Source organism: Gymnogyps californianus, chromosome 10, assembly GCF_018139145.2.
Source record: "Gymnogyps californianus isolate 813 chromosome 10, ASM1813914v2, whole genome shotgun sequence".
In the NCBI taxonomy this organism is placed as follows: domain Eukaryota; kingdom Metazoa; phylum Chordata; class Aves; order Accipitriformes; family Cathartidae; genus Gymnogyps; species Gymnogyps californianus.
The window spans coordinates 13,067,237-13,085,551 of NC_059480.1; the positions used below are offsets into that span (position 1 = coordinate 13,067,237).

At 41.3% G+C, this 18,315-nt stretch overlaps 1 long non-coding RNA gene across 1 annotated transcript in view; it reads left to right on the top strand.

The window, feature by feature from the left end:
* The first annotated feature begins 2,529 nt into the window (after positions 1-2,529).
* The window catches only part of LOC127020283 (uncharacterized), a 249,989-nt gene continuing 234,203 nt past the window's right edge, over positions 2,530-18,315 (top strand). Inside the window, exon 1 of the long non-coding RNA XR_007767049.1 lies at positions 2,530-2,704. This is a non-coding gene — a long non-coding RNA (uncharacterized LOC127020283). The remainder of the gene's footprint in view (positions 2,705-18,315) is intronic.

Sequence of the window (18,315 nt, forward strand, 5' to 3'; positions counted from 1 at the left end):
GAAGAGATCAATGTAAGCACACAGGTAACAAAGAATTTTAATACTTCTTACTCTGCAGGATCACATTTATTTTTTCTTTTGTCCAGATGGATTCACATTTCTGCAATTGGAAGCTTTGAAGTTTGTAGCTGACAGGAATATATACATGCCTTTTCAGAAAAGCAGTATGCTATATTCAGTGGTGGGGGGTAGGCCATAATGAAGTATCATAATAAAACTCATAGGCTGCATGATATGAAAAGCACAGAGGGTAATACCTGCATTTTCCTCCTTGTCCTGGACTGAAAAAAAAAGCAAAAAACATGCTCTGCTTACTATCATATATTATGTTACCTTATCCATCTTGTCATTCAGTTGTTCTAGGCATTTCTTTTTGCATCTCTTTGTCTTGCAGCATGGACCATGTATAATCTCTTTTTTTCTTCTCAGACTAGAAGATGCTTTTTATTTTTAGATTTCATACTCAATGTATTTATTCTCTAATTTCTCACTCTGAAGTCAAACCAATTCTTGACCATGCTTTGCTGCTCAGGTGCACCATACAAATCAGGCTGGAAGAATAATGACAGGCAAAGGCAAAGGTACTTACTTTTGTGCATAAGGCCTGAGCACTTAGAATCCATGATTGCTGTATATAAGCGTTTAAATACAGGAGTGCTTGATAGGGTATATGAAATGTAATGTTATACCTCATTGTTACTCAGATATATTCAGAAAAATATTTTTAGTAGTTTTGTCTTGTAATAAAATTCTAAAAAAATTGTATCCATCTTGACTCCCACTGCCTTTTTGGGCTCCATTCCGCTATGCACAGGATACTTTGCAACAGGCTTCATTGGCTTGCGTTACAAGTATGTCAAGGGAGACTGGGCCATATTGCTTCAGTGTACAGAGATAATTGATAAGATCTAGGCTGGGAAACTGTTTCTATTTTTCCATTCACTGCATATCAAGCACGAGTTGGGCCACGTGGAGAGGTCAGATAGAAAGCAAAGAGAAAGAAGAGGGATGTAGAAAACATGAGGTATGAGAGTATGGGTTGGTTTATTCTAGAAAGAGACAGCCACGCGTCCTTTGTCCAGGGAAAGGAACGGAGGGCCACTCTGGAAAGGAAGGGAATAATCTGAATAACCCAATAGATAAGAGAAAAGTAAGGTGGCAAAGAAGGTTTCAGTTAGATAGGATAAAAAATAACAGTTGGGAAAGTGAAACACAGCACAGATTGAATGCGGAAATATGGCATTTCTACCATTGGTACTTTTAAAGAACAAGTGAAATAAGCATCTGTCAGCAATATCAAGGAGCAGTTAATCCTTCCTTGGGGTAGGAGAATGTTTTTGGTCATGTCTTAAAAACCCCTTCAGTACTAATTTTTCATTGACTGTATTAAGATTTTACAGGGAGACTTTCAGCCCAAAGGGTATATACTAGGGAGTCCTGTGTTGTTTTGTCTGAGAATTTTTAGATGGTTTTTCTCCAGGAGTAAATGGAAAGTGTCACATGGGGAAAGTCTGGTCAAATAAATGAATGTTGAGAACTACAGTGTTTTACAGATGTGCAGTGAGCAAGTCTGTAAAGCAGATTCCTGTGGTTGCTACAATCAATGTCAAAAATCCTATTGACTTAAGTGGTTAGAGATGCAAACCTTAAGCTACTTGGAAGATATCAGTTAATCAATTTGAATAAAATTCTTCCGCTGTGTGTGTTGAACCAAGCAATAGTTTTCTGTTCTCTTGAGAGGTGACAATCTATCATGCCAATCCCCCCCACGACCACCATTCTTGGGCATTCATTTTAATTAATATTATTTAAATTTGCCTTGAGCAAGTTACTTTGCTGTCCAGATCTTGTGAAAGATTTTTCATTCTTGCTGCTTGCCTGCTTTATCAACTTGGTGCATCCATTTACAGAAGATGTAGATGTAATATAAAATACTCATTCATCAATTTGCTGAGGTTAAAACAGTCTTTTCCCCCCTTCCCCTTCAAGTCATTTGGACTCTGTACCACCGGTGGTGTAGCTGTTGGAGGGTGGCTCAGGGTGAGCTGTACTCCTTTCAAGGGGGCTGGCGGAGGGCACTGCTGGGTGCCTCGGGGCACTGAGAGGAGCCTGGAGCAGGTGAAGCTGGGCTGGGAGCCATCCTTAGGGATTGCCCCTGGCTGCTGCTGGGTAATGGGAATCAGGTGTGGAAGCAGGGCCCTGCCTGCCAGGGTGCAGAGAGCAGCTGAGCTTGGTTCTGAGCCTGCTTCTCACTGTTTCAGCTTAACACAACCCTTTGGGTTTGGGTGCCTCCTGGCTTTTCTGGGGGAGATGCCTGGAGGGTTGCACTGGGGACAAAGGGCTGCACGGCAGCACACAGCTGCCCGTTGATGTGACTATAGCTGTCAGGTGAAAGGGGGCCTTGCTCCCTTCATAAGGGGGTGGGACAGGAACTAATTGGCCCTTATGTGGCTCAGCTGCCCTGCTGAAAAGAGGGAGCTCTGGTGTGTGGGGGGTGATGCTGTGCTGTGCTGCGCTGCCTGGCAGCAGTGGAGCAGTGTGATTGCTGGAGCGAGGGTAGAGCCATGAAGGGGAAATTGCTGTGAAACATGAGTCACCTCCTGCCTGCCTGTGGGCTGAAGGCACTGAGTTGTATGGCTTCTCCCCTGGCAGGGTGCTGTGGGCTGGTGGGTGACTGTGCTGGAGCCTGCCTGGGTGCTGTGAGGTAAGTGTGGAGCCTGCCCTGCAGCAAAGCCCTGGGCGCTGCGTGAGCTTTGGAGTGGCCTTGCTGGAGGGTGCTCTGGATGCCCTGTTGGTCTCAGCCCTCCCTAGGTATCGGCAGCCTTTGTGTATGGAGCCAAGTCCTGGTAGCTGCATTGGGTGTCCTGTGCTGTTTAGGTCAAATGAGTCACAATTTATTTAGTTGGCTTTTAAGGGGAGGTGGGAAATCTGAGCTCTCATAATAGGAAATGTTCTGGTGGTCTCAAAAAAACCAAGTACATAGTATGCATTCCTAGATGGGCCTTAATGACCGTAGTGAGAGATTCTGTGTTGTGTGATGGGGAAACACTTAATGGGAGGGAGAGGTTAAGGGGGGGGGGGGGGGGGAATGTCTACTCCCTGGTTTTTAGGGTTAATCTATATTTGGTCCAAGATTTAAGTGAACTAGAGAGAAAAATAACATGGACTTGATGCTTCTAAAATTCTGAATCTTTGAGTAGACAGCCATAACCCTCTAGGTGTTTGTTGTTGGGGTTTTTTTTTGTTTTTGAAAAGTGATAGAGTACATATCGTTATATTTGGGGTATATCTCAAACTGTATCATTCTCCTGACTAGTTTATCCTGCGTACCAAAGAGTGGAATAATGCATCTTGCAGTACTGTAGAAAATTTATGTAGCTCTGCTCACCAAACCCAATTTCCCACAAAACACTGTATATTATAACTCTGTCTTGCTTCCATTTTCTCATGTCCTCTCCTGATTTAAAAACAAAGCATACTAGAATCTAGCTTCAAAGTTGGATTAACAGCTGCCTGTTCTCTTAATCAGTAGAATAAACAGAGTATCTGCCATATTATTGATTACTTAACATGTTGTTTTAGACTCCTGAATGTGTTCATCTGTAACTTAAGCCTTTTATTTTTTTTCCTGTGGGTGCCCAATTGAATGTTGGTGTGTTATTGGACATACTTATCTGTAGCAAATTCACTATAATTATGGAAATGTTCTTACTTTCATTGTACTATGACATGTATTGCTGCAGAGGTACATGCTGTAAGAAAATCTAAATTAAAGTAATTTTGTTACTGCTTACAAAGCTAAGAAAGATTTACACTTTTTCATTTCTATAAATTAAGGATAAATTTAGGCTTTTAAGAACTCTAGGAAAAATACAGTCTTTTAACAAACTACTTAATTGATGTTTTAAAATACAATATACTTTTTAATATGGAAGTATTATGCTCTTTGAGGAAGCCCAAGGCTAATATTTGGGCAGTCAGCTTAATCTTTAGTGTAGCAAAAAAATAAGACAACTGTAAAACTTACATCAATTACTGGTTGTACAACAAGCAGTTTTTCCAAGCATGAGATTGTCTTCTTTTAAACTGACCTGTTTTTCTCAAAAAAATGTTTTTGGTGAGTAAAAATGTTCTTAAAATTAATACTTTGAGCATCTAGTTTGAAAATCCCTGGAGAAATCTAGCTGCCTTGCAGACAGTGAGAGTACTATTGATTTGGGGGAAGGCAGGCTTTCTCCTGACCACCTCTCTCACAGCAAGGGAGGACTGGAAGGGATCTTCCAAGTCCTGAAACACAATCACCTGCCATTGTAAGCAGCTGTTACGTTTGTGCTATTCAGAAGTTTGTGTTACTTGCTCACATGCACATCTTCCCATGGCTTCACTGTTCCGAAGGTTGAAATCCTCCTCTGCTGCTTTGGCTATTGTTATTCACTTCCAGATGAAACCTGCCAATCTTGAATCTATTTTTGGCTCTTCTCCCTTGTGGTTGTCCCCTTTCCACAGATATTTATGGACAACAGTCACCCTCTCAGTTCTGTTTTACTGGATGAAACCATTTAGGAATAGGCAGTTAATACTGATGAGTAGTCGCTTCTAATCAGCTGCTACAAACTCCCTTTCCCAGGCAGTGGATGACTGACTAGCAACTTGTCTGGCAGTGAACCGGGGATGCATGGGGAGAGAACGCTGCTGACTCTATTATCCCAGGATAAGACTGCTTTCTTTACCTGCTTTTTTCTGTAGTTTTCCAGTCTCTCCACAGTGTAGCGCCTCTGGCTTTTTCTCTTTCCCTTCTGTACCCACCTTCCTTTCCAGTGGCCTGCTGATGGCCCCAAAAGCTCTGCCTCAGGGCCTCGGTTCCCCCCATGCCTCCTGCCCCACTTGGCTGCGGATGGTTGCTAGTGGCGTGTCCCAGATGGCTGCCTGGTTTGCAGAGAGGCAGGAGCAGGTGACTTCATGGCTGCTGTTTCTGTTGTTTATGACTGAGGGAACAGGGCCAGCCAAACACTTTATTTTATCCAGAGTGCAGTAGGCCAAGGAAGTGGCTTAGTGGAACACATCCAGCTGAAGAGCCATATGTTACGTAGGCCTGGTACAACTCGGGGACTTCGTGCAATCCTTTGAATATAGTTCATCCTCGAAGACTGCAAATTCCTCTTTGCTGAGCTCTGCCTGACTCATGCCAGCCAGGAGTTTTTGCACACCACTGAGGCTGGAACCCTGAGCACAGCTATTCCAAAGCCTCATGTTCACACTCTTCTAGTTGGAAACCTTTTTGCTCAGTATATCTGTTATCCCTTAAGCTATCCACATAAGCTTTATGTGAGCAGTTTGAATAGGAGTAATCTTTTTAAAGTACTGTTACCTGTCATGGATGCCAGCTTCCCTTGTATTGTGTGACTATGGGTACATGTCTCTTACATCTTGCTATGATCAGAAGGAAACTAATTGTATTCATAAGTGTTACTGATAGCTGTAAGAGTATTTGAAGTGATTTGTCCCACCCTTTCTTAGTCTAGATAACATATACCAAGACTGGCAGTATCAACAAATATTTGGTTACACTGCAGCATATGACATTACCCTCTGAAAACTTTTGTTTTGGTGTTGCAACTTTTAAAAACTGTTGCCCATAGTTCTGAAAAAGGAGCTACAGTGGATAGATTAGAAGTGGGATACAGCTGAAAGGTCAATGTTTTCTTGCTGCTGCCTGGTAATATCCTAAACTTGCCTGCCTCAGATTAGATTAGACTCATGTTTAGCTAGTTTCCTCAGCAACGTTTGGCTTTCAGAAATTGTACTTGCTTATCAGGTTATTTTTTTTTCTTTGTGGCCATTCCAAAGTGGTTTTTGTGCAATGTTATTTCTTTTGAAGATTATTAATCATGTTTAATAACTTAAGAGTGGCTATTCTCTTTATTATTAAAGAGATAAATAAATTTATTATTCTCTTTATTATTTACATGCAAGCACCGCATATAAAACAGACCTAAATTTTAACTGATAATGTTTATTTTACTTTGGGGGAGTGGGGGGCACCCCAGCAAGGTATTTGGAAAGGTATATTTATATCAGTTGGACCATTAAATGAAAATCAAATGAACAGGTAAAACCAGCTCAATGAAAATCTGAAGGAATCCAATAACTGTATATTTCTACGTGTGTGTGTGTAAATACATATTGTGCTCCTTAGTTCCAAAGAGTGCAATAGAAGCTAAACAGTAACCCTCAGTGTTATTGCCAGATACTTCTGGAATGGGGAAAACAGTCTGAGGACAGCTGAGGTTCCTTTAGTGGGAAGAGTAAGGGAGGTACTTAGCGACCTCAGAAATTTGCAGTGGGTCTTGAGGTGAAAGCATATTTTGGATCTACGAGGGACTCCTAGCTGTTACAACATGACAGTTATTACTTACTTAGTAATATTTATTACTAAACATTTATGTTTATTGCCTAGGAAACTTTAAAGGCAATTTTTATATATCATTGCAACTGGAAGGAAAATACAAACATTTCCAAGTCCTAGACTTGATTCACTTTTTAGTATGTCTCTTTATGATACGAGCTGTGTATTTTGTTATGGAGCAATACAGTGGTGTATCGCTGATTTAAAACAGATACATCTATCTAAGAACTGGGTATGTAGAAGAGTTCAAATGTAATTCTTGGCTCTGTGCAGGACATCCCTATGTGGAAGCAATACCCTCACTCCATTACCCTCCACTGCGCCTTCTGGTGATGCCGTGGCTGTGCAACCCTCTGCCTTTCCTCACACTCCACATTTCTCTCTCTTTGCTGAGCTTGCTCAAATGTGTTTCACTTACAGTTTATTGCTAAATTCAGGGCTGCCCCTTAGTCCTTTGTCAAAGACCTCAGGTTTGTTAGTCTTATTAGTCTGTTACCATGGTGTTTCCTTCATTTATATTCCTTTGTGAAAGATGCCCTGGTTCATATTGAAGCTTACAAAATACATTTTCAGTTAAATGGTATTCTGCAGGACTTGCATGTATATTTTTGCTAAACTAATTTTCTTTTGGGTTCATTGATCTCTTTAATGAAAGTCTAAGCATTTTTATGAGCCAAAACCTCATTACACTGTACAGAAGCTGTACTTTAAACCTATCTGTTCTGTTACTGTACATTTTAATAATACTTTATTAGATTTCTCTTCTGATGAAAGACAGCAGGAAATGTTTCCTTCATTAGAAAACTTGAGGTGCTGGGAAACTTAATGTTACGTTCTTGTTTTCAGATTAATTATGGGTTTGGTTATACCTGGTTAATGGGTCTTCTGTGAAAGGAATTGAATTTAATTTATCCCATAGAAGATAACTGCATTCACATCAAGATTGTCTTTACACATCTGATCATGTGGCTTCCTTTCAATGAATAATTTTTTTCAGTCTTGGATTTATTAAGTTTTTTGTGTTGTAAATGGGTATGATGCACATCTTATAACAAGGTATTTTATCTAAATTCCACTTCTACTAGTGACACTTCACTTTGCTACAGCAGCAGATGCAAATGTAAATCTACTGGAATGTATTTTCTTCCTTCTTTTAGTGAAGACGACTTCATTTTTTTTTTTGAAAGTGGTTTCCTATGCAGCATGGGGTACAGTAATCTGTACAGCTATTAGGTTGTCTGAATAGGATGAAATGAAATTCCTGTTTCATAGGAATGAAAGCATTTTTATGTAACTTAATTTTGTAAAATCCTGAGTAGCATCTGGAGGGAAGAGAATGATGGGGAATTAAAAACTCAGGGGATTTGCTCAATATGTTGAATCTACTCCAATATCTTATTTTTCCTTCTGTGACCACTGCACATATGTTTGGGCTGTTACTGAGAGCAGGAGAACATGCTTAACTGGAAGCTACAAGAAAGTGTTTTTTTGTGTGTAGATATAAGCCACTTTTCCCTCTTATATTACAGCCACATCTTATTAGTGTCCCGGCTTAAATAAGAGAGGTTAAAAATCACTTGTGTTTTCTTTCCCTGCTGCCACCACTCTGGAAGGCTATAATCAAGAAAGATTTTTACATCTCGCTTTATCTGTTCCTGAATTATTCCGATGTTCCTAAGTCTATTTATTTTTTAAACTAGGAAAATATAAAAATCCTCCAAACAAAAAATCCCTGCTTTTAACCCAAATGGGTAGTCAACATGAAACACCTTGCATATTGTTCCCCTTAAAGAGGGAAACTGGTGATAACATTGCCTTTCACTAACACAGACTTGTTTTATTTAAAAGCCATTTGCACAAGGCCCTAAGCACAAGTAAGATCCAAATGTAAGTTTTTGAGCTTGGTACTCCTACTTTTATCTTTTAATAATTATTATTCCCCTATTTCTTAGCTAGTGCTGATCCCAAAAGCTTCTTCCTTTTCTTCATGTCAGAGTCGGGCTGTAAGTTGGACCATTCCAGGCTTTTTTGGTTTCTTCTCCAGCTTACATCTCCATTCAAACAACCCTGAAGTGTAGACCCCAGCTGAAAAGGTCATGGCTCTCGGTGACCTGTGCTTTGTTATAGAAATTGGTTGAGCTTGTATCCTCCTGCTCTTCTTGGGAGATGTTTTTTTTCTGAATAACGATGTCCAGCGATGTGAATATACTCGGAGCCTGTGTGGTGGGTTGACCTTGGGCTGCAGCCAGACCCCCAGCGAGCTGTTTCTCACACTTTTTTCCCCTCAGTCCTCACTGGTGTTTCACCTTTCCTCATGTATGCTTCCCGAGAGGTGCCAGCAGCATCGCCGCTGGGCTCATGTGGTGGGGCCGTTAGAACTGGATGGAACAGGCCATGCCTGGTGCAGGGCAGCCCTGGCCTCTCCTCATGGAGGCCCTTGCAGCCCCCGCTGCCAGTGCTTGGGCAGGGCCACCCCACCACTCACAGTGCTCACCTTTCAGTAGTCAGTCTTTATTGATAAAGTGCTATTGCATGTTTGAATATCAAAGTTATCCCAGCAACAGCTTCTTCCTCATTGCTGTTGGTGTCTTACTGATCCGAGAGCCCCACAGCTGAATAATGAGGGTGGGCAGAGCAGGACATGGCTCCCCAGTGCTAGTGGTGCTGCACAGGTGCTCTGGGACTCAGGAGAGGTGGTAGCAAACCATAGTCCAGCAGAGAAAGGAGTTGAAAGGTGATGGGAAATCTACAGGTAGAGCCAGTTTATGCTTTTTAGTGAGTACACCTCAGCCCTGCATAGCAGTAAATAGTTGTAACACGAGGGAACATGGGCCTTACCTCAAAATATTGTGAAAGAAGGAACAAACAACATTCTGTACAGCAGCAAGGCTGATGTTTGGCTTATCAGGGGCTTTTTTCCCCCTGGCTGATGGTGTCTAAAACTGCTCTTTCATGTATGGAGTCATTTTGAACCTGAAGTTTTAAACTTCTAGTTATAGGTGTCCCCACCAACCAGCTGCCATGGATTACATCCCTTGGATTTCATTAGCCCTTCTCTTTTCAGTAGGAGGGTTTTAAATCCTGCAGGATAAAAAAAGGGAGTGTTTGGTAGGAAAAGCTTTCCAAGGCTTCTGAAGGCTCTCAGGCTCAGAGACCGCCTGGGGATTGGGCCTCATTCTGGTTAGTTTTGGGTTTAGTATTTAATCTTTTAAAAGTCTGTGATAGTTGCTAATGTTCAAGCTGCTGGCTATGTATGGAATATATGCCAAAGCACTAATCTGTATAGATGGTGTTGAATTGTTTGAGTTATGTACTTCTAAAATATCCATTTAGAGCGACCTATTTCTGACACACTTCATCTGATGTAAGGAACACCTTCTTTCTTTCTGGTAAGCAGGTCACTTTGAGGTGTTCCTAATGACAGGCATAAATATAGAGTATAGAGCAGTTTGTTTTTCAGCTGGGGCTTTGATCTAGAAATACACTGAGATAGTGGACTGATTCAGATTCCAGGATAAATGGTTCCCATGCCTCCCAGGAAGTGATTTACTTTTGACCTCCCCAAAACACTTCAGGTTTTGGCTCCTGACAAGCATTCTGTCATAGGTAAGGAAGAGTCATGGATGCAAATACCCTAGGTGTTGTACTGAATGATAAACCAGTAATAATTTGTCGCACAATGTGCGTAATGACTGGCTATTCACTTCTGAGGGACCACTATAGGTGAGTTAGCCCAAGTGCGCTGACCTCACAGGCTTTCATCTCTGGAAAGATGTGTTAAAAATGTATACTCTGGCTTATTAAGCAGAGAGAATGACATAAGTAACAGCCAGTTCCATATAACTGACATGACTTGAATTAACTGATGAAAACTGACTGCTCTCTCTTAATTGTTACAAAATAGCGGTACACAAAGTAAAGCAATAGAAATGTTGTCAGTGTTTAGCGGTGAATGATTCAGCATCATTATCTTCCTAATAACATGTCTGGAATAGCTTGGATTATATCAAATGTGTTTACATTATTACTTTGGCTTTTAATGATCAAACTTTGTGCTTTATTTGCTGCTGGTTTCCTAGAGCTTCTTGGTATAAAATAGGATACAAGGGCTCTTGGCTGCAGATCATCAAGCAAATGATTTCCAGTGTAGGCCCTTTAAGCAGCGTGCTCAAAGGGAATGTGTGGTAGCATGAGGCATCTCCAACTCATCCCAGCCCCCCTTGACTCTCTTCTAGCTGCGAACAGGTCATGTTTTCCAGACTGAGAAATGCTCTGAGTTTGTGCCTGGTCTACCCTAAAAGTTCTGTAAGAGCTCTCAAAGTTCATCATTAGTGAACTGAATTGGTCTGAAACTTTGATTTAGTTTCTTGTAGTCAACATTTAGATAAGTAAAAACATCTATCTGAGTTGCTTTAACCTAGAAAGCATGCTTATACTTTGTCATGTTTGGCCAGCCTGAGGGTTTTTTTGGTGGTCTCATACATGCAATAGTGCACTTCTGTTGTAATCAAACAGCACAACTCAGGCATGCAATTTTCTGCTTAGTATTTTCTTATTCAGTGAAAAGGCTTGTGCAACAGCCCCCCACTCAAACCCGAGCAAATCTGTTAATCGAGCAGAAAACTTCAAGTACTACTGTGAGAGCTGTAGCGTGCCTCTGAAGTTTGGATTAGAGCTCTGATCCAAATGAGATGATGTGGCATCCGGAGCTGGAGCTGCTGCTTTTGCACCCTGTGGCAACCAGAATCGTGTGGAGGCACAGATTTGTTGGTTTTTTTCTGTTGGGAAGTTGATGGGAACTGGGTCCAGAAAAAGCTGCCTCTTTCAAAGCTTCCTGCTGACTTCTGGCTCAGTAGGTTTCTTATTGTTGCAGTAGCAAAGCTTTTTCTCCTTAGGTGTCAAGAATTGCATGCCCTCTTGGTTCAGCTTTAATTTGCAATAAGAGAAACATTGGGCACAGACTTGATATTCATGTTCCCATACTAAGACAAAAAGTGATGGGTTTTTTCCAGTTGCTATATTTGGGAAATGATTTTATTCAGTTCTTGTTTAAACGAGTCCAGTTACCCTTTCGTTTTACTACCACTTCACTCGGAGTTACATTTCCAAACACTGCAAATGCTTGACAATTAGTGTCTAATTAGCAAAATCTAAGAAGTTCTGCAGTTTTGGATCTCTTCTAGACTTGTTCTGCTGCCCAGTCCAAAAGCTTATTGAAATGCCTGTGGTGAGATAATACTGCAGCGAACATCAGAGGCATAGTCCTTGACCCTGTTTTCACTCGTCAATAGCTCTTATTACTGTTCGATATTCTGTATGAATGAGAATAAGCTTGTGAACTCTTGCAGGGTAGATGGGTTAATGGATCAATATTGACCTTTGCCATTACAACTGCAATTAATGCTGCATATGAACTGAAATGAGGGTAGCAGTTTCAGCACAAATGGAGAGAGTGGGGGGGTTGCAGGAAGATGTTTTAATCTAACAGTATTTTATGCCATTTTAGACGTATCTGAAAATGTCACAGAATTGGGAATAAAGATATTTGGAGAATGAGGACTTGGATAGTTTTAAATCAAATCTGTTATGTGTGGTTTGTTTTGTGTTTTTCCTTGACAGTGCAAAACCTCTTAGCAGTGAGTTTAAGCTATCTTCATTAAAAACCAGCTATGAATTCAGCTGGTATATGCTGTGTGGTTTCGATGAAGAAATGATATTTAGCTCAAGGAGATCTTGCAAACAGTGGGCAGACTGGGTTAACAGCATAGCACTGTTTGTGAGCCACGGCAGAGAAGCCAGAACATGCTCGTTCCCTGCCAGCATGCATCCTTCAGAAGCAGGCTTCGCCTGCCAGCGTGATAGCCTTTGAACACCCTTTGGCTATGCTTTCACATCTTGTGTGACCACCAATGTCAAATGTTAAAAGTGGCCTTGCACTTCTGAGTCACGATGAGGGAATCTGTCTTTAGCAGGTTGGAAATGTGCTTATTAAAATATGACCTCTTGGGCAGCTGGAAAAAAAGAGGCTCCCGGCATCATCAGAGGCTTCTGACAACAATTTTTTGTTGTGTCTATTATTCTGATTTAAGCTCGTGTCTATGCTATCTATTGTTTTGGTGTTGGGTTTTTTTAGGAGAAGAGGGTAGCAGTATGTATGGGGGGGGGGGGGAAATATCATTTTCACACACTTTGTATTAATACAGAGTGAAAATGAGAACCAAGAACAAGGGGGGGGGGAAAAAGGGGAGAGTGTGGGTGGAAGGCCTCAAGGACAGTTAATCCACTTCAAAATACTTTCTTTGTTTTCAAAAAGAAAATAAAAAAAATGGATTTTCCACTATGTACCAAATCCCAACTCTGCATTCAAACAGGGATGTACGTTTGCGGATGGCTTTAACCCTAGTCCTCTTTACCTGCTGTTCTCACGGCTATGTTTTATTATGAAATACAGAAATATGAGAGGGTCTACTTTAAGAAGCAAGAGGAGACACCAAAGAGCTGAAATCTCCTGTAATTTTAGCCAGCTTTGTTTATAAACTCAAGAAGGCTATGTTTACAACTAAAGAAAGGGAAAAAAGAAATACTCATTAATTCCCACACCTTGTCCTCACAAAGTATCAGTGGTAGAACGAATAAAGTGAAATGGGAAAATGAGAATGAAAAACTTTAAAGGAAACTTAAAAGTAGCCAGCAGACATTAAGTGAATGGGTTGAGAACAGCACAATTTCATCATAGAATTGTGCCAGGTTTTGCTACCCTTACTAAATCAGTATTTTAACTTTGCAAAGAGTTAAGAGCCCTCTCAAAGCTCTGCCTTACTCATGATGGGAGAACTACTGCCAGCACTGAAGTGTAAGTTTTTAATTTGTCCACAGATGTTTGTATGTGTGGAAACAAAGTTTTACTTTGTTAGTAAACAAAACGTGCTTTCCAGGTCAGACTACAAGGTTTGTTTTGTGGTTTTTTTTTTTTTCCTGGAGGAGTGAATACTTTTTGACCAAGACTGGAAATGATACCTGTCTTGTCTCTGGCACTCCTGCCAGCTGGATGGCCAATCACCTGCTACATAATGGTGAGAAAAAAGCCCAAAGGGTCAGGGAGGGTTGATCTTCTTGGATGGGTTCAAGTGCAGGATGCTCCTCAACTTATCTGGGAGAAACAAGTAGTATTGATCTGTTCTGTGGGAATGCTAAACTTGCACTGAAGAGAAAAATCTCATTAAAGCTCCCCAAGATGCCCTTTGCTGCTGTTGTTTTTTTTAAACATTTTCTGTACAACAGTTTTCTTTAGATTAAATGGCCTCAAGTGTAGCAGGATCAATGCAGCTATCTGGAGACTTACTCTTGGTAAATAAAAATAATTGTAATACAGCAAATAAAACCTATTTGCTATGTTATCTAGTGAAAAGCAGGGCAGAATCTTTAATTTGTTCTGAAGCATTGAAAATCTATAATGTCAGCTCTTTGGGTGATTCTTCTCTCCCTCCTGTGCTGGAGCATGTTCTCAATGTGGCAAATAATCTTGCCAATCAAAGATGCTTTACTTTTTTTTTTTTAAAAAAGCTAATTCTTATGTTTGAAAGTAAATGCAGTTTTAGTGGGACTGTAATGATTATTACCTGCCACCTTCATTTAAACTAATCTAGATCAGACCCTTTCTTTTTCGTTCTCTTGAATTATTATAGAGGTTATTATATACATCATGTATACTTTATGATGTCTTTAGATTGCTGCAAGTAACATTAAAAAATACAATAGTTATTGTCTCCTTCCCTTTTGAGTTTCCATATATAGATATTATCTGTCTCTTAGTAGATATCTAAGTGTGATTTAGTCTTAGATGTTGGTTAATGGCTTGGTCCTAAATTGTTTCTGAAAATAAAAGTTCAGGTTGGGTTTGATAATATATCACACTAACTTCTGGTTGCACTGCTTTTTATCTGAAGAGCTCAAAGTACTTTGGAAATGTGTTATTTGTTACTTACCTGTAGTATTGTGTAGGAAGCTTTATGAAACTCATGGCCTGTAAAACCATGTATACAGGCAAGTCCTATGTATGGAAGACTATTCAGAAAGGATACCCTCTCCACTCCTGTGCTTAAGTTGTGGGTGTGAAGCTCCCTCTGAGCAGGAGCTGACTAACAAAGCTGTCTTTGGACCAAGTTCAACAGTGATAGGCAGTGCCAAGCAACTTGCATCACTTCAGCTTACCTTTTTGTTCCTCAGTTTGCCTGGTATGCAAACATACCTGTACAAACGCAATCTGCCAAATTTTGCTTCTCCTTCTGAGTTAAAGCATTGGTAGTGATTCAGCATCCAGAAAAAGGACAGTTTGATTCCAGAGCTAGTACAACAACAGAAGACCTGGTCTCTTGTGAACCATCACATCTGAAAAAAAGGAATAAGGAAAGATCAAGGCTTCCTCATTTGAGAAACTCTCTCTCGTTTCGTTTTTCTGTGAATGCGGCAAGCTTCTAGTAGCATAATCCCTTAGACCATCATTTTTACTTGACAGCAGCTAATTGCTCACATTTTTGTCAACTTTCTGACCTTTAAATGGTGCCACTTCTGACAGCACTTGAAAATGGTGACTGCTTTTAGAGGAAGCAAGAAGAAACAAGACATGCATTTCCACTTTAATTAGGATTTGTAGTGCATTAATGACAATCATGTTGTCAGAAAACTTTAAACACTTATAAGGCTGTCATGATGGGCAGTTGTTATTCCTTGTCATCCTCCTTTTTTTCCTATCTGTAAAAGTGAAGTGTGTCCCCAAGGGTAATGTGACTTGGTGCACAGTGCAGAGATGTTTTCAGTAGAATGCTGCTAGTGACATGAGGGGAAAACCACTGTATAATGTACTGCCAGACTGCATGTAGAGAGAAACCAATGGGGAAAGAAGGCTGTGTGACAATCCCCATGTTGTGATACTTCTGTAAGTCGCGTGGTGTGTCTGAGCATCTCCTACTCTGCATGGGTGATGCCTGATTTGCTAGATAATCTGGACAAACAACTTCTGAAGGCAGGAGAGTGCCACATGTTTTGGGTTTCTGTACTAGATTCTGTCTGAAAGACCTGAGTGCACGCAGTAGGGCCAACTCTGACCTGTGCTGTAGGTCTGGCCTTACCACAGAATGACAGCTCATGGAGTTGAGATGTGGGTCTTGCATCCTGCCCCATCCCAAACAAGGAAGCAGGTTGGAGCTGATGATTGGTGACAGAACTGTTTGCTTTTTCTGTTTCACAGACCTCTTCAAATGTCAGGGCTCCATTTCTGTTGTGTGACTACATGGGTGCTTGTCACATCTTGGGGGAAAAGCTGCAGGGGAAAATGGTGGTGAGGATGTAGCTGCCACCAGAATAATTCACCAAGCTTGTAGTTAACTCTTTTGGTGTTATTGGCAAAAGTGAGCCTCTGGGAACAGGCTGTGAAGCATGTTAATCACTTGGTTTCCCCTTACTTAGTGTAATGCTTGTCTGTAATTTTAGATCTAAATATATACACACACCTTTCATGTCTGCCTGTTCTGGTTCATGGATTGAAGCCCCAGCCCCTAGTAAACTGCTCTTACAGGGTTCTCTCTACTATACCTGTAGAGAGGACTGTACAAGTCTTCTGAGACCAGTCATCATTTTCATCATTTCTTTGCAAGAAGCTTTATTTAAAGTTAAGATCACTGAGGAAAAATGAAATACACAGGAAAGTGTAAGTGCATATTTCAAGATATCATAAGCTTGACTTTGCTCTAAGACTCTTACTAGCAGGTTATTGAAAAAATAGAATATAAAGAATAAATGTTGACTGTATTTTCAGGTGGGATTTTTTTTAATCAAAGATTCTTTTCTGACCCACTTCAGAAGCAGTTTGTTCTGTGTCTGTCTTATACTCTCTTTTAATATGTAGTTGTGGTCATCTCTTGTGAAGCAGACTTCTTGCGATTCCTAGGAGAACTATTTACTGTCGTTATCCTATATATACATTTGTTTCAAAAGTTGTTATTAGCTGAACTCTTTAGTGTCAAAGTAGGTGAATCAAGTCACTGAGCTCTGTTATATTCATAAAACCTTTGTACTAGATGAGTAACCTTGAATCAGTGAGTGCGTGACTTCTGAACTGCTCAAAGAAAGGTTTACTTTCTTGAAATTTCATTCATTCTGTTTTCCCTGGCTTAAGTATATAAATACTAATATTTGTAGACCTCTGGTCAGTATATAGTGATAAACTTAACAGTACAGAGTAGTAGTAAAATGACACAGCTAATGTCACAAACATTCAACCTTCATAATAGCAAAACCAAGACCCTTCCAGGAGAGAGGGTTTGAATGCTGCTGCTTTAGGCATGCTTTTGGTACAAGTAATGTGGGTTCTCTGGCCATGTTCTGAATTTCTCTCATCTGTCTGGCTTTTATAGAAAGCAAAGGTCTGACCCTTCAATTAGAGATAAATATGCCCTTACCACTTTTCAGAGACATGTAAAAGAATGAAACGTGCCATGTTTGATCTTGGGTTTTGCTGGGTTTTGTTGTTTAAATATCTGAAATATTTTCAGGTTAAAAATAGACTTACATAAATGAAAGAGTACTGATAAAAAGTGTCGGGGTTTTGTTGGTTTGTTATAAATCCTGAAAATAGGTTCTTTAGTTACAAACCATGAATATTTTTAGAGCAGTGCACATATTCATAATACCTCCTCTAGTAAAATAGTGACTGTAATTGGAGCATGAAATCTTAAGAAATTTTCTTTTTCACCATGTTCTGTACCTTCTGATAAAATTCTGAGAAGCACCGTGCAGCTGGATGGCTTATTCTGTAACCTAATTGACCAAGATCTCACAAAGGCACTATTTCCTAACTCTTGACTGTGTACATTAGAATTTAGACCTGTGTATTGGGTTTGCAGGGCAAGGTTTTGGTAGCAGCGGGGCTACAGAGATGGCTTTTGTGAGAAGCTGCTAGAAGCTTCCCCTATGTCCGACAGAGCCAAAGCCAGCCAGCTCCAAGATGGACCCACTGCTGGCCAAGGCCGAGCCCATCAGTGACAGTGGTAGCACCTCTGGGATAACAGATTTAAGATGGGGGGGAAAAAACCTGCACAACAACCTGCAGCTGGAGAGAGGAGTGAGAATATGTGAGAGGAACAACTCTGCAGACCCCAAGGTCAGTGAAGAAGGAGGGGGAGGAGGTGCCCTAGGCGCCGGAGCAGAGATTCCCCTGCAGCCCGTGGGGAAGACCATGGTGAGGCAGGCTGTCCCCCTGCAGCCCATGGAGGTCCACGGTGGAGCAGATATTCACCTGCAGCCCGTGGAGGACCCCACGCCAGAGCAGCTGGATGCACCTGAAGGAGGCTGTGACCCAATGGGAAGCCTGTGCTGGAGCAGGCTCCTGGCAGGACCTGTGGCCCCGTGGAGAGAGGAGCCCAGGCTGGAGCAGGTTTGCTGGCAGGGCTTGTGACCCCGCGGGGGGACCCACGCTGGAGCAGTCTGTTCCTGAAGGACTGCACCCTGTGGAAGGGACCCACGCTGGAGCAGTTCATGAAGAACTGTAGCCCGTGGGAAGGACTCACGTTGGGGAAGTTCGTGGAGGACTGTCTCCCGTGGGAGGGACCCCACGCTGGAGCAGGGGAAGAGTGTGAAGAGTTCTCCCTCTGAGGAGGGAGCGGCAGAAACAACGTGTGATGAACTGACCGCAACCCCCATTCCCCATCCCCCTGTGCTGCTGGGGGGAGGAGGGAGAGAAAATTGGGAGTAAAGTTAAGCCCAGGAAGAAGGGAGGGGTGGGGGAAGGTGTTTTTAAGCTTTGGTTTTATTTCTCATTATCCTACTCTGGTAATAAATTAAATTCATTTTCCCCAAGTCGAGTCTGTTTTGCCTGTGACAGTAATTGCTGAGTGATCTCCCTGTCCTTATCT